A 16,817-nucleotide genomic window follows, 5' to 3' on the forward strand; every position below is an offset into this window, starting at 1 on the left:
AGGGATGGTCTCTTATCTGTTGCCCAATTGTCCATTCCAAGCGCTTAGTCCAGTGATCTGCCCATAGTAAGCGCTCAATAAATACTACCGAATGAATGAAAGGAAGAGCAGGTATTTTCCCCACCATTTTACCAATGAGGAAACTGAGGCCCAGAGGGGGGGGTGATAATGATAATAATAATGTTGGTATTTGTTATGTGCAGAGCACTGTTCTAAGTGCTGCGGTAGATACAGGGTAATCAGGTTGTCCCAGGGGAGGCTCACAGTTGATCCCCATTTTCCAGATGAGGGAACCGAGGCACAGAGAAGTGAAGTGACTTGCCCACAGTCACACAGCTGACGAGTGGCAGAGCCGGGTAATGACCTTACCGAGGTCACACAGCAGGCAACTAAAGGAGGTAGGACTAGAATCAGGGTTTACTTAGGCTCGGTCCCATGGTCTTTCCATACGCCTATGGATCTAAAAGTGTCTGATGCGCTTCTACCCACCCGTGCCCACCCCGTAAAGCAGGGGGATGGGCACTGGGAACATTGGGAACAAAGGTTATGGAGGCCCCAGGGTGGGAGGAGGGAGCAAGGAGGATCTGGGACTGTGGGGCAGGGACTGGAGGTCCTTGGAAAGACTGACTTTTCCTGTTTACCTCAAGCGTACCCTTACGCCTCAGATTTTCTACTTCCTCCCCAACCTGATGAATGGGTACGTAGGCGACGGTCTTGATAAGAGAATACGGTTCCTTTCCTCGGGGAGTTTGCGGGTAAATCGGGGACAAAAATACAAAGGTAGAAAAAAGGCAACGAAACCGTTTTAGAATGGTGCATCCCTGCAGGGAAGCTCGGTGACTCCTGGGACCCATTTCGAATTTTGGGAAGGATTCTGGGTGACGGGGAGAGGAGGGCGAAAGGAAGAACACGGGAAACTCGAGGCCACTCGAGGGTGGAAACAGGACTGGCGAGTGATTCCCTGACTCCCCACAGCCACGAACCCCAGCCGCGGTTGTGACCTGAGGAAACCGAAGCCGTCTTGAGACCGTTGCGAATTCCGAGGATGTGTACAAGAGGGAGTGCATTCCCGTAGATGCATTCCTGGGTTGTAAAACAGATTTTTTTTGAAGCCTCAGCTCTTGAAGCCCTGCCCATAAACATCCTCATTTCTTTTAAATAATCGGGTCAGCCAGTCGATGATTAATCCTACAGATCGGGCCCCATTAAGGGACAGGACGAAAAGTATTTTAATACTGCAATAATTGATCAGTGGCAGGAACTCTGCATAACTTTCAGCTGACTAGAAAGGACTGATTCAACTAGGGGCGGACCAAGGGCTATGAACTTCGGTTCCATCGATTGTTTCCATCATTTATACCGCCTGACCCCAAATTGGATTCACATTATCGCTGGTATTATTTATTGCATTTATAGGCACTTTAGGCATATCGCCGTATTGTCTTGGGGAAAAGGTTCAAGGATAACAACTCAGACAAAATCTCTGGCCGTAGTAAAGAGGCTCACAGTCTTAAAAGGAAATGAACGATTGACACAAGGCAAGAATCACATGATAAACGCAGCAAAAAAGAAACCATAGACAACATTAATAACAGCGGCCATACTTTAGAGTCTAAAAACAATTTTCAGGCCCTTCGCTGGTTTGGTAGGGCTGTCCCAAGTCAATCGATTAATCAATCGATGGTATTTGTTGAGCACTCACTTTGTGCAGAGAACTGTCCTAAGCGTTTGGGAGGCTACAGAACAACGGAGTCGGTAGACACATTCCCTCTCCCAACAGTTTCCCCGGGTGTCCTTATATTGACCACCTAAAGGGCATGTGAAGTAGTTGGTTGCCTAGGATACTGAAAGTAAGCACTTACTGCACCCCCAGGAAGCGCTTAATAAATACGACCGCACCAAGGGGACGAGAGCAGGGCACAGATTCTCTGCCGTCCCCATCCATCAACTTTCCAGAAATGTGTGGAAATCCAAATACGCCAGATGTTCTGAGCCCAAGCAAGCGATCGGCTTCTCACTCTGAGTTTCTGGAACTACTCTATGACGAAGCCCCGGCCCACAAAGATCCGGTCATTAACCATCTCATGCACGTGATGTCCGCAGTCCTAGCGACGACCCAGAAACGGCGGTGTGCCCTGATACACACTTCAGGCTTGTCACAGTTCCACACTTCTCCTGTTCGATTTGGGCCAGGCCGGACACCGGAAATTTTGCCCCTTAGAGACCGGGAGGCTGCTGGATTCGGCAAAATGGGGAGCACTGTAGGACGGGGGATGCAGGTAGCAACGGGAGGAGGGAGGAGGAGGAGGAAGAGCACTGTGGAACTAAGTGCCGTGAACACAAGAGAAAGAGCAAGTTTGAACCATTCGCTTCATGCATGATATTCCTTTGTGTGACCCTGCAGTATATGTTCATTTATGTTTGGGGAGTTTTCAAAGGTATTTGCTTTGTAGATGTAGCGTGTGAATTTGCACCGTTTGGGAAACTGATTTTTACAGGGAAGGGGCAGGCATCGAGATGAGGGAGAGACGGGAGAAATAAAATGATGGGGTAAGTAGGGGATGGAGAAGGAAAATTGGAGAAGGGGATACCTAAGGAAATAATCCTATAACAGACGTGGTAAGATTTAAGCTCGGCCTGGGAGGGTGTTTCCATAGAGCAGTTTGCCCCGTATGGGAAACTGATTTTTACAGGGAAGGGGCAGACATCGAGATGAGGGAGAGAAAGGAGAAATAAAATGATGGGGTAAGTAGGGGATGGAGAAAGAAAATTGGAGAAGAAGGGGATACCTAAGGAAATAATCCTATCACAGACGTGGTAAGATTCAAGCCTGGCCTGGGAGGGTGTTTCCGTAGAGCAGTACAACATTCCAAGATGTGACACAACCGCAAGAGCCAAGCCCAAAATCAAGAAATAAACATGTGCTCCAGAAACGAGCATTTTGTTTTCACAAATTTGTGCCGAGAAGGGTGTGAGTGGAATGGGTGGGGAGGAAATTGCCAACTCATTTGATGGGAGCTTCACAGAGAGAAGGGCGTGCTAGGCCTATTTTTGCATCTGTTTACAATTCCTGACCCTTGACCCGCCCCTTCCCCCCCTCCTCGCCATTTATCCTTGCCATTGTTACCCAACTGTGCATCTTTGTCGGTGACCAGGGGAGAAGGGTCCACCCCACCCTCTGCTTCACTTCTCCTCTCTTGCTCTTCCTGCTCCTACCCTCTTCCTAGTTGGGCAGGGGCAGTGGAGGCGAAGCGGTAGGAGTTGAAGAGTCAGGCACCACGCTGGGAAGGGATGAGTTAAGGAAGGAAAGTACCTCAGCAACAAATAGTTCTGCTTTTCGGACTCGTTCCCTATTCCCTTTCTCCCTATTCCTCTCACACCCACCCGATAAATAATAATAATAGTTGGAGCAATTGTTAAAAGCAGTCGCCGTGGGCCCAGCACTGTACTACTTGATATTCACCCGCCCGCGGCACTTAGGTACATATCACCATCATCAATGGTATTTATTGAGCGCTAACTTTGGGCAGAGCACTATGCTAAGGTCTTGGGTGGGTACAACAGACACGCCCCCTACCATCCTTTCACTCTGCCATTTCCCCTGTCTCTCGACTGTAAGCTCTTTGGGGGCAGGGCTTGTTTCTACCAACTCTGTTCTTACTTTCAAATACTTAGTTCAGTGCTCTGCACGCAGTTAGTGTTCAATAAGTATCACTGATAGATTGACACTATATGCATATGGGGCACATATCCCCCTTTCTACAGACGCGGAAACTGATGCACACAGAAGTTAACTTTGACCCTGAGGTCACAGAGCAAAGTGGGGATTAGAACACAGATCCCCTGACTCCCAGGACTCTGCTTTTTTTCTCTAGTCCACATTGCCAAACTCCACGCTCAAGCCCTGTAGATGATAGCCAGGGAGTTGTGACACTGTCTTGCTCTCCCCACCTCCCACACTCCCTTCTTTACTGGGATTTAAGCCGCTGTAACGACGTGCTCAAGTTATCACACGCTCCGTACGGTCCTGGGTTATGGAAAAAATGCTGGTGAAGAGGGTGTTCCACCTCTACCTATTCTTTAGGCCTCTCCTTTCGGCAATATTTGCTCAGCCAGGCCTTGTTGAGGTTCAGGAAGAAGGTACCAAATCTGGAACAGAAAACCAAACGCTGGTGGGCTGAGAGTTTGCATGAGCACTCGCTGTAACTTATTTATTCATATCCATGTCTGTCTCCCCGCTCCAGGCTGTGAGCTCGTTGTGGGCAGGGAATGTGTCTGTCTGTTGCGGTATCATACTCTCTCAAGGGCTTAGTACAGTATTTTGCACACAGTAAGCGTTCATTAAATACGATCGAATGAATTGACTGAGTAGGCCGGGGACCCCGGGGGTGGTTGCTGCCTCCCCTCCCTGGCCTGCCCAAGCGGGTGAGGGCTGGAGCCACGGCACTCTTTAGCCCAACATCATAGCAGGGAATTCGTTTTTCTACCCAAACACCTGTACTGGCAATTTTCATTTTACCGAAATTCTACCTCTGACCTGTTCTGGGGTTAATTGTTCAGCTTTATAGTTTTGGGGTTTGGAAAATCTGGAGCAACCATGACGACAAGAGCCTTACTGATCTCAAATATATCAAGAAAGGTTGCAAGTGAGTCAAAAAAAGAAGTTATTAGGATTGCTTAAATCAACGGGACCTCACAAACCGAAAACGGAGAGAAACCTACCCCAAGGGAGATCTGTAGTTTGTCCCTGCAAAATGTGGATGTATCTTGAGTGGTGGTATCTCGGGGTACTTTTTCCACAGGCTTACATGTCATCAGTAGGTTCCATTTGATTATGTCAATTAGCGCATGACATATCTCTGGGTTTTATGTTTTGTGGTCTTTTGAAACTGGGGTATGCCTGTATCTCTTTTGAGTGCGGGTGGGAATACGGACGTTTAGCTGACTGAAGAGAAAAATAATCTGGTGACAGAGAGAAAAAGGTCAGAAAGCTCTGAGAGCCCACAGGAATAAATAAATGTGACCATCATATGCTATCGATGATCCATTACCCCTTCAAAGCAGACATCTGGTAGGATAGTCATCTGAACACTAACATACGTGGTTAGCCAAATGCACTAAAAGTAGTTTGCCTGACATAGAATAAAAACATATGTTGATTTTTAAAAGGATTCAGAAATGAAAAACACCGTGCAGGTTAGGTAGGCAGATATGGCGAGTGACTAGTCACATGATATGGATGTTGCCCATCACCACAAACTCTAGAACACGAGAGCACAATCTTGCTCTTTAAAAAAAGAAAAAGACCCCAGGCATCCCCTCACAGAACTTTCTCCTCAGGGCTCTCTTTTGTGAGGACTGGGACACAAATCAGTAAAAATGTCTTGGTTGGTGGAGCTCTGCAAATCCGGGCAGTCCTCACCGGATGATGGCTGCTGCCCAAAGACACAGGTACAAAATAAAGAAGGCAAGTATGAGTGCAAAGAGGCTCCTGAGTCTGTATCAGGATCAGGGCCTGCATTAAACATTTAGTGACCCCATTAGACCACTCAAATTCGGGCCCCCATTTCTGGCCTTGGATTGGAGCTGCTTCTGGAAATAAAGAACGGAGATTTTAAAGACCACAACTACTTGCTGGTGAAGTAGTTGTGCTCTTTAAAACTCTCCTAGAATCTCTGAATTACAGACGTTTCCCTCTGGACTTTTCCTCTTAAAACTCGTTTTCCTGGATGACTTTTTAGCCCACCCCTAAAACAGATTTCGATCAGAAGCCACAGGAGAACAATGAGATTTACCAGAGACCCAGCAGCACCAGTACCTTACCAGTTTATTGTTGACTTTTTTTATCCTGTGGGAGTTTGAGGACCCCTCCACCCCGCAATTCTTTTGGGAAAATGAGAGGTCCTGCCCTCTCTCTTTTCGGACAGGATAGAGTGCTTACGGAATGGCTAATATTAACATCTCTATAGGGCGAAAAACCAGTTATCCAAAATTTTGTTTATAATAATGTTGGCATTTGTTAAGCGCTTACTATGTGCAGAGCACTGTTCTAAGTGCTGGGGTAGACACAGGGGCATCAGGTTGTCCCACGTGGGGCTCAGAGTCTTAATCCCCATTTTCCAGATGAGGTAACTGAGGCCCAGAGAAGTTAAGTGACTTGCTGACAAGTGGCAGAGGTGGGATTTGAACTCATGACCTCTGACTCCAAAGCCCATGCTCTTTCCACTGAGCCACGCTGCTTATCCGGACAACTGCTTGACCCAGCAGGGTCGAAAAATAGCAAAATAGATCAAATGCCTGTCTGAGATAGTACAATTTAAATATATTCAGTTTTCTGAACTGTCAGTTATTTGAACTACCTTGGTCTCGAGAAGCTTGGATAATTGATTTTCGGTTAAAATGTATCATTTATGTCAGTGACGTTACCTAGATGATGTCTTACCTACACAGTCTGGAACAAAGGATTTCCCTTAGCTTGAGGACCCTGCTTAGAGCTCACCTCCTCCGGGGGGACTTCCAGGCTGAGCTCCCCCTTTTCCCTTTGCTCCCTCTGCTCCCCCTCTATCCCCCTTCACCTCCCCTCAGCTAAGCCCTCTTTCCCCCCTTCCCTCTGCTCCTCCCCTCTCCCTTCCCCTCCCCTCAGCACCGTACTCGCCCGCTCAACTGTATATATTTTCATTACCCTATTTATTTTGTTAATGAGATCTACATCACCTTGATTCTATTTAGTTGCTATTGTTTCAAGGAGATGTTCATCCCCTTGATTCTATGTCTTGCTATTGTTTTTGTCCGTCCGTCTCCCCCGATTAGACCGTAAGCCCGTCAAAGGGCAGGGATGGTCTCTGTTACCGATTTGTACATCCTAAGCGCTTAGTACAGTGCTCTGCACATAGTAAGCGCTCAATAAATACTATTGAATGAATCCATAAGGGTGGTGGTAAGGGGAAGAGCCCACACACATCCAGAAGATGGTCGCAAATGCCTCCCGCCCACCCAATCTCCACTCTCCCCAGAGTGGGAACAGTAGGCTGTCAATCTTCGACACGTTCTCAACGGTATGGGGTTAACCCATTTAAACACCTTGATGGGATAACCCCAGAGATGCCTTGTGGTGGCTCTCTTTCTGCCTCCCCAGGCAATGTTTACTCATCCATTCATAGAGAAGCAGCGTGGCGCAGTGGAAAGAGCACGGGCTTTGGAGTCAGGGCTCATGAGTTCGAATCCCAGCTCTGCCACTTGTCAGCTGTGTGACTGTGGGCAAGTCACTTAACTTCTCTGTGCCTCAGTTCCCTCATCTGTAAAATGGGGATTAAGACTGTGAGCCCCACGTGGGACAACCTGATTCCCCTGTGTCTACCCCAGCGCTTAGAACAGTGCTCTGCACATAGTAAGCGCTTAACAAATACCAACATTATTATTATTATTCAACAGTATTTATTGAGCGCTTACTACGTGCAGAGCACTGGACTAAGCGCTTGGAATGGACAATGCGGCAACGGATCGAGACCGTCCCTGCCCAATGACGGGCTCCCAGTCTAAACGGGGGAGAGCGACAGCGGAGCAAAAGGGAACAAAACAAGCCAACGTCATCAAGATAAATAGAATCAAGGGGATGGACACCTGGTTAACAAAATAAATAGGGTAATAAATGATATATACAAATGAGCACGGTGCTGAGGGGAAGGGGAGGGGGAGGAACAGAGGGGGGAGGGCGAGCAGAGGGAAAGGGGGGGCTCAGTCTGGGAAGGCCTCTTGGAGGAGGTGAGCTCTCAGTAGGGCTTTGAAGAGGGGAAGAGAGGTAGTTTACCCTGAGGGGGAAATATCTAGAGACTTTTGGATGGGGTCACCTTGACATTTCATATAGCAACCACTTTTTTTTAAGGTTTTTTTAAGCTCTTACTCTGTGCCAGGCACCGTTCTAAGCACTGGCGTAGATACAAGGTAATTAGGTTGGACGCAGTCCCCGTCCCCACGTGGGGCTCACAGTCTTAATCCCCATTTTACAGATGACGTAACTGAGGCACAGAGAAGTGAAGTGACCCGCTCAAGGTCACACAGCAGACAAGTGGCCGGGCCTTCTGACTCCCAGGCCTGTGCTCCATCCACTAGACCGTGCTGCTTCTCGCCAAATTGGAATATCTAACCTTCCGCTTTCCACCTAATGTATCGGCTGTTTTAATAAATCCTGTTGACTAGCTTTCAGACTGGTTAATATCTTTCCTCAAACTTTTCAGAATGAGGCAAACTAAAATGATGAGTCGTGTCTGTGTTTAGACCAGTCACATAAATTTGAGATTCGGTGATGTCTGAAATACGAGGAATGAAAACAAAAACAAAAACAAACGCTGCCTGGATCTCCCAAATTCAACTCCGTTAAAGGTAAGCAAGCAACTCCGACGCAGTTGGAAAATACTGCCCCGGACTTAATTTTTTAAATATTTAGAGGTAACAGGAGGCTTTTTGCTAAATGGAAAGCTAGTGAGATCTCACCTCCTCCAGGAGGCCTTCCCAGACTGGGCCCTCCCTTTCCCTCTGCCCCTCCTCCCCTCCCCATTGCCCCGACTCCCTCCCTCTGCTCTACCCCCTTCCCCTCCCCACAGCGCTTCTGTATATTTGTATATATTATTTATTACTCTATTTTATTAATGATGTGTACCTACCTATGATTCTCTTTATCTACTTTGATGGTATTGATGCCTGTCTACTTGTTTTGTTTTGCCATCTGTCTCCCCCTTTTCGACTGTGAGCCCGTTGTCGGGCAGGGATCGTCTCTATCTGTTGCTCAATTTTACATTCATTCAATCGTATTTATTGAGCGCTTACTATGGCAGAGCACTGGAATCAGCACTTGGAATGTACAATTCGGGCAACAGATAGAGATACCCCCTGCCCAATGATGGGCTTACAGTCTAATCGGGGGAGACAGACGGACAAAAACAAGACAACAAAGTCACGATGAATAGAATCTAGGGGATGGACACCTCATTAATAAAATAAATAGGGTGATAAAATATATATGCAAACGAGCAGGCACTGTATTAAGCGCCTGCTCATTTGTATATATTTGTATTACCCTATTTATTTATTATACAGTGCTCTGCACACAGCAAGCGCTCAGTGAATACGATGGAATGAATGAACGCTGCAATTTTCTAGTCAACTTTTGGTTCTGGTGAATCGGAAAACCAAAAAGGCTGGAAAGCAAAAAACCACAGCTAATGTTGTTGGGTTTTCAGGTACAACAGTCCATCGGCAATTTGGAAGGTGTGCCTACGGGTCACTGTGACACAAAAGCCGCTCCTTCGCACCACATGAACAGCTGACGGGCCTGAGTAAACAACTCCCAGGCTTCATGACACAGCTTGTGCGTTGTGTTGAGCTGAGCTGAACATCCAAAACCCTTCTCACAGTTTGACCCTTGTTTAAAGCTCCCTTTCCCTCTGCTCCTTCCCCTTCCCTCAGCACTGTGCTCATTTGTATGTATTTTTTACTACCCTATTTATTTTAATGAGGTGTACATCCCCTTGATTCTACTTATCGTGATTATGTTGTCTTGTTTTTGTCCGTCTGTCTCCCCCGATTAGTGGGCGGGGATGGTCTCTATCTGTTGCCGAATTGTCCATTCCAAGCGCTTAGTACAGTGCTCTGCACATAGTAAGCGCTCCATAAAGTCTATTGAATGAATGAATAATGCCACAAAGGCTGGAAACCTTCCAGCTCAGGCAAGCCGCTGCTCCCCCTTCCACTCGGAGCAAGAAGGCCACAGGCAGTTGGGAGCATGGAGAATACCTGCCCGTGAAACAAGAGTTTACTGCATCACCAAACTTCCATTTCCCAGTTAGAAGGAGCCAAGAGAGAGAATCAGCAGACCTGGGAGCGCTCTGCTTAACACACTTTTTCTCTCACTAGGTAGTCTGGCTTCCCCGATAGCTACCATCTGGAGACCCGACGCACATCTATTTTCAGCAGCCAAGTTGCAACTCAGTGAGCCAAAATAGCAGCATCGTGAGCAAGATGTTGAACCACAGCTAAGACCTTGTAGAAGAGCTAGCTTAAACTGCTGATCAGCAACAGGGATTGGAAGCTTCTAATCACTGGACGTTACAATATTCTGCAATTTCATGTATTGAGTTGACGCAGTTTTCAGATGTATGCTTGCACTATTAGTTGGCTTATTTTATTAAGAGCTAGCTTAAATTGCTGATCAGCAACAGGGATTGGAAGCTTCTAATCACTGGACGTTACAATATTCTGTAATTTCATCTATTGAGTTGATGCAGTTTTCAGATGTATGCTTGCACTATTAGTTGGTTTATTTTATTAAGAGCTAGCTTAAATTGCTGATCAGCAACAGGGATTGGAAGCTTCTAATCACTGGACGTTACAATATTCTGTAATTTCATCTATTGAGTTGACGCAGTTTTCAGATGTATGCTTGCACTCTTAGTCGGTTTATTTGGAGAGCTAGCTTAGATTACTGATCAGCAACAAGGATTGGAAGCTTCCAATCACTGGACTTTACAATATTCTGTAATTTCACCTATTGAGTTGACTCAGTTTTCATATGTGTGCTTGCACTATTAGTTGGTTTATTTTATTAAGAGCTATCTTAAATTGCTGATCAGCAACAGGGATTGGAAGCTTCTAATCACTGGACTTTACAATATTCTGTAATTTCATCTATTGAGTTGATGCAGTTTTCAGATGTATGCTTGCACTCTTAGTTGGTTTATTTTATTAAGAGCTAGCTTAAATTGCTGATCAGCAACAGGGATTGGACGCTTCTAATCACTGGACTTCACAATATTCTGTAATTTCACCTATTGAGTTGACTCAGTTTTCCGATGTATGCTTGCACTCTTAGTTGGTTTATTTTATTAAGAGCTAAATTGCGGATCAGCAACAGTGATTAGAAGCTTCTAATCACTGGACTTTACAATATTCTGTAATTTCACCCACTGAGTTGACTCAGTTTTCAGATGTATGCTTGCACTATTAGTCGGTTTATTTTATTAAGATTTAGCTTAAATTGCCCATCAGCAACAGGGATTGGAAGTTTCTAATCACTGGACTTTATTCTGTAATTTCACCTATTGAGTTGACTCAGTTTTCAGATGTATGCTTGTACTATTGGTTTATTTTATTAAGAGCTAGCTTAAATTGCTGATCAGCAACAGGGATTGGAAGCTTTTAATCACTGGTCTTTACAATATTCTGTAATTTCATCCATTGAGTTGACTCAGTTTTCAGATGTATGCTTGACTATAAGTTGATTTATTTTATTACGCTTAGAGTATATCTTATAGTTACAAAATAATTATAACTGATTTTTTAAAAATAATTTCTTACACATTTTATTTTAAAGAATGAAATGATCCCATAGTTTTTTTTTAAGAATTTGGACCTTTTGTGACATTACTATATTAGGTCGATTATGCAGTGACCGCAAAATAATTCTCTCAAATCTTCCTATCGATGTTTAAATTGCCTGAAGAGATGCCGATAAATGCAACCAAGGGAGAAGTTTGGTATTGTTTTTGAATTACCCCTTTTCTTGAACTTGAAATTATTTTCTCTTCGCATTCCAATCTTTCAAATTTTAATTTTCTTTTTCTCCAAGGGAGGAAAAAACCTCTTAGAAAATGGCATTGCCTTCCTATATCCCCTCCACACACTTTAAGCCTTATCTGCCAGCAAAGATCATCGGTGTGATTATGAACCAAGAAATCTGCAGCTTTTTATCCTCCACTTAAATAACAAAAGTAACACTGCACAGGGAAGAAAATTCTCTGAGAAGAAGATTCACTGTTCAGGGCTACCTGAAAGAGTGTAAATGAGGTCCCCCAGCCTAAATGTACTGTAACAGCAGTCGTTTTCCAGAAAACAAGAAACCTAAAGTATATAGAAGACATGGTGAAGCATTTCTATTTTCAAGCACGTTCCTTTCCTCTACTGCTTAGTTTTGCCACAGGCCACTGACCTTGCCATTAGAAACCCACAGGCATAATGGTGGGAGCATAATCATTTTAATACGACTTCATTGGCAAGACTGAGAGCACAAGAGCCAAGCCATTTCATTCTGGAACATAAAAACACTATCACCAAATAAGAGTCTTGGGGGAAAAGCTGATTATGGGCTTTGAAAAACTTACACCTCCTTCTCTCTGACCGTGCTGCCTCCTGTCTCTACCCACTTCAGTCTTTAATAATAATGTTGGTATTTGTTGAGCGCTTACTATGTGCCGAGCACTGTTCTAAGCGCTGGGATAGCTACAGGTGATCAGATTGCCCCACGTGAGGCTCACAGTCTTCATCCCCATTTGACAGATGAGGGAACTGAGGCACAGAGAAGTGACTTGCCCACAGTCACCCAGCTGACAAGTGGCAGAGCCGGGAATCGAACCCATGAACTCTGACTCCCAAGCCCGGGCTCTTTCCACCGAGCAACACTGCTTCTCTATTCTACTGTTTATTCTATTCTCTATTCTTTACTGAGTGCTTACTATGTACCTACTAATCTTCTCTGTTGCTGCTGTTCACACTTTCGCTTCCCTTCCCGCCGCCAGCATCTTCCTATTATGAGGTCACAGGGCACCGGGCTCTCTATTGCCTTCCCTATATCTTTATCCTGCTTAGGCAATTTATGCTAAGGTGCTGTTATTGAAGTGTGACATGAAAAATGTATTTCTACGACATGGCTTTGATAACCTGCAAGACAATCCGCTCTCGGGATCGCCTCAAGGGAGTTTCCGGGACTCTCCCAGTCTTGGCTACGGGAGGGAGAGAGTCCGGCAGGGGCCTGTCCGTTCCATTCCTCGCTTGGCCAGTGGCTACAAATCTGCTACAAATCAAAACTCACCCATGCTGGGCAGCAGCGGCCCGGGAGAGAGTCGACGGCGGAGACTCAGGTTTAGCGCGTGGAAGAAAACAATGGGTTTACTGCCCGGAAGAAGGTGGATTTTCACCAAGCGAACTCTTTGGATCCTCTCTCGGAACGGTTTCCGGTGGAGGCGGGGCGTTCTGCCAGAGATGAATCCCTGGAGTCTCTATGGATCGGAGACCACCTGACACCCTAAGACAAAACAAGACAAAGTTGGAGGCATCAGAGAAGCACAGGGAGTTTGCACAGCAGGGGAAGCAGCGTGGCTCAGTGGAAAGCGCCTGGGCTTCGGAGCCAGAGGTCGTGGGTTCTAATCCCGCGACCCCGCCACTTGTCGGCTGGGTGACTTTGAGCAAGTCACTTCACTTCTCCGGGCCTCAGTTGCCTCAACCGTAAAATGGGGGTGAAGACCGTGAGCCCCACGTGGGGCCGCCTGGTGACCCTGTATCTCCCCCAGCGCTTAGAAGAGCGCTAGGCACACAGTAAAAGCTTAACAATGACCAACGTTTTATTATTATTAAGCGTGGCTCAGTGGCAAGAGCCCGGGCTGGGGGCTCAGTGGTCATGGGTTCAAATCCCAGCTCCACCGCTGCTCAGCTGGATGACTTTGGGCAAATCACTTTGCTCAGTGGAAAGAGCCCGGGCTTGGGAATCAGAGGTCATGGGTTCGATTTCCGGCTCTGCCACCTGTCAGCTGGGTGACTGTGGGCAAGTCACTTCACTTCTCTGGGCCTCAGTTCCCTCATCTGTCAAATGGGGATGAAGACTGGGAGCCTCACGTGGGACAACCTGATGACCCTGTATCTCCCCCAGCGCTTAGAAGAGTGCTCTGCACATAGTAAGCGCTTAACGAATACCAACATTATTATTATTCTCTGGGCCTCAGTGCCCTCAAGTGTCAAATGGGGATGAAGACTTTGAGCCCCACGGGGGACAACCTCATCACCTTCTATCCTCCCCAGTGCTTAGAACAGTGCTCTGCACATAGTAAGCGCTTAACGAATACCAACATTATTATTATTCTCTGGGCCTCAGGTCCCTCAAGTGTCAAATGGGGATGAAGACTTTGAGCCCCACGGGGGACAACCTCATCACCTTCTATCCTCCCCAGTGCTTAGAACAGTGCTCTGCACATGGTAAACGCTGAACAAATGCCATCATTATTATTATTAGCCTCTTAATTGAGGGCTCCCAAATACGGCTTAGAACAAATGCACTTAGAACAGTGCTTGGCACATAGTAAGCGCTTAACAGATGCCATCATTATTATTATCCTCTTAATTGAGGGCTCCCAAATGTGGCTTCGAACAATGCTTGGCACATAGTAAGCACTGAACAAATGCCATCACTATTATTATTATTATCCTCTTAATTGAGGGCTCCCAAATGTGGCTTAGAACAGTGCTTGGCACATAGTAAGCGCTTAACAAATGCCATCATTATTATTATTCTCTTGAGGGCTCCAAAATGCAGCTTAGAACAGTGCTTGGCACATAGTAAGCGCTGAACAAACGCCATCACTATTATTATTATTATTATCCTCTTAATTGAGGGTTCCGAAATGCAGCTTAGAACAGTGCTTGGCACATAGTAAGCGCTGAACAAATGCCATCACTATTATTATTATTATCCTCTTAATTGAGGGCTCCCAAATGCGACTTAGTACAGTGCTTGACACATAGTAAGCGCTGAACAAATACCATCGTTATTATTATTACTGTCCTCTTAATTGAGGGCTCCGAAATGCAGCTTAGAACAGTGCTTGGCACATAGTAAGCACTGAACAAATGCCATCACTATTATTATTATTATTATCCTCTTAATTGAGGGTTCCGAAATGCAGCTTAGAACAGTGCTTGACACATAGTAAGCGCTGTACAAATCCCATCGTTATTATTATTACTGTCCTCTTAATTGAGGGCTCCCAAATGCGGCTTAGAACAGTGCTTGGCACACAGTGAGGGCTGAACAAATGCCATCATTATTATTATTATCCTCTTAATTAAGGGCTCCCAAATGCGGCTTAGAACAGTGCTTGGCACACAGTGAGGGCTGAACAAATGCCATCATTATTATTACTATCCTCTTGAGGGTTCCCAAATGCATCTTAGAACAAATGCGCTTAGAACAGTGCTGTGCACATAGTAAGCGCTTAACAAATGCCATCATTAAAGAGCCCGGGCTTGGGAGTCAGAGGTCATGGGTTCGAATCCCGGCTCTGCCACCTGTCAGCTATGTGACTGTGGGCCAATCACTTCCCTTCTCTGGGCCTCAGTTCCCTCATCTGTAAAATGGGGATTAGCTGTGAGCCTCATGTGGGACCACCTGATGACCCTGTATCTCCCCCAGCGCTTAGAGCAGTGCTCTGCACAGAGTAAGCGCTTAATACCAACATTATTCTTCTTCTTCTTCTCTGGGGCTCAGTGCCCTCATCTGTCCAATGGGTATGAAGACTGTGAGCCCCACGTGGGACAACCTGACCCTGGATCTCCCCCAGCGCTTACAACAGTGCTCTGCACACAGTAAGCGCTTAACAAATGCCATCATTAAAGAGCCTGGGCTTGGGAGTCAGAGGCCATGGGTTCGACTCCCGGCTCTGCCACTTGTCAGCTGTGTGACCATGGGCAAGTCACTTCCCTTCTCTGGGCCTCAGTTCCCTCATCTGTCAAATGGGGATGAAGACTGTGAGCCTCGCGTGGGACCACCTGATGACCCTGTGTCTCCCCCAGCGCTTAGAACAGTGCTCTGCACACAGTAAGCGCTTAATGAATACCAACATTGTTATTATTATGCAGAAATGCCAAAGCTGTGTGGCTTTGGGCAAGTCACTTCACTTTTCTGGGCCTCAGTGACCTCATCTGTCCAATGGGCATGAAGCCTGGGAGCCCCACGTGGGACCAGCTGATGACCCTGTATCTCCCCCAGCGCTTAGAACAGTGCTCTGCACACAGTAAGCGCTTAATACCGACATTATTATTATTATTATTCTCTGGGCCTCAGTGACCTCATCTGTCCAATGGGCATGAAGGCTGGGAGCCTCGCGTGGGACAACCTGATGACCCTGTCTCTCCCCAGAGCTTAGAACAGTGCTCTGCACATAGTAAGCGCTTAACAAATACCAACATTATATTATTATTATTATGCAGAAATGCCAAAGCTGTGTGGCCTTGGGCAAGTCACTTCACTTCTCTGGGCCTCAGTGACCTCATCTGTCCAATGGGACCAGCCGATGACCCTGGATCTCCCCCAACGCTTAGAACAGTGCTCTGCACACAGTAAGCGCTTAACAAATACCAACATTATTCTTCTTCTTCTTATCCTCTTAATTAAAGGCTCCCAAGGACCGTCCGGCCTAGCTCTCCCGGCATCCTCCGCGCCGCGCAGGTGAGCGGGCCGCGGCCGCCCGCGGAGACCGGAAGTCCCGCCCCCGGCCGCCCGGACCGCGGCTCCCGATTGGCGGAGAGGCGGGGCCGCCCCCCCCCCCACGCACGCCACGTCGACGCGCCGCCGCTGCCCTTCTTCCGCCCTTCCCCCGGCCCACCTCGTTCTCCCCCTCCCCCCCCCACCTCCCTCGGCGGCGCGGCGATGGCCAACTCCCGGCTGCGGCGGGGCGGCGGGCGGCGGGAGCTGGTGTCCCGCTCGCTGCACAGCGCGCAGCACTGCCTCGACAGCCGGGACTTCGGCACCGCCTACGCGCACTACCTCCTCGTGCTCAACCTAGCGCCCGAGCTGAAGGGAGACGTCAAGGTGAGCGGCCTCTCCGTCCCCTCCCCGCCCCTCCCGGCGGCCCTTTCTGTCCGCAGACAGCACAGGGCGGGGAAGGAGGGGGTGGCGGCCGAGCGACAAGGGTCTCCCGTCCCGTCCCGTCGTCCCCCCCCGCCGCGCGCCGCCCAGGGGGACCGGAAGTGGCGCCACGCCAACCGGAAGTGTGCGCCGC

General features: G+C 47.3%; 1 protein-coding gene and 2 long non-coding RNA genes across 8 annotated transcripts in view; 2 read left to right on the forward strand and 1 right to left on the reverse strand.

Annotated features, from left to right (window-relative positions):
• Positions 1 to 1,374: 1,374 nt before the first annotated feature.
• On the reverse strand, positions 1,375 to 16,665 carry LOC114815642. 5 transcript variants are annotated; one of them, XR_005660652.1, is made up of 5 exons: positions 16,583 to 16,665; positions 12,860 to 13,072; positions 4,723 to 5,432; positions 4,074 to 4,149; positions 1,375 to 3,281 (listed from the first exon to the last, which is right to left on the reverse strand). It is a non-coding gene; the product is annotated as an uncharacterized LOC114815642 (long non-coding RNA). The 5 variants fall into 5 exon arrangements; XR_005660651.1 differs by lacking the exon at positions 16,583 to 16,665 and adding an exon at positions 16,447 to 16,523 and having other exon boundaries at positions 4,723 to 4,962; XR_003763439.2 differs by lacking the exon at positions 16,583 to 16,665 and adding an exon at positions 16,447 to 16,523.
• LOC114815643 lies at positions 7,482 to 11,341 on the forward strand. Its single transcript, XR_005660654.1, has 3 exons — positions 7,482 to 7,641; positions 8,235 to 8,379; positions 9,910 to 11,341. It is a non-coding gene; the product is annotated as an uncharacterized LOC114815643 (long non-coding RNA).
• Positions 16,502 to 16,817, forward strand: part of PRMT9 (protein arginine methyltransferase 9) — a 45,239-nt gene continuing 44,923 nt past the window's right edge. The window contains exon 1 of one of the 2 annotated variants that reach the window (XM_029077116.1): positions 16,502 to 16,627. The gene's annotated coding sequence lies outside the window, so the exon portion shown is untranslated. The remainder of the gene's footprint in view (positions 16,628 to 16,817) is intronic. The other variant, XR_003763437.1, reaches the window with a different exon arrangement.

Source organism: Ornithorhynchus anatinus, chromosome 12 (genome assembly GCF_004115215.2).
Source record: "Ornithorhynchus anatinus isolate Pmale09 chromosome 12, mOrnAna1.pri.v4, whole genome shotgun sequence".
In the NCBI taxonomy this organism is placed as follows: Eukaryota; Metazoa; Chordata; class Mammalia; order Monotremata; family Ornithorhynchidae; genus Ornithorhynchus; species Ornithorhynchus anatinus.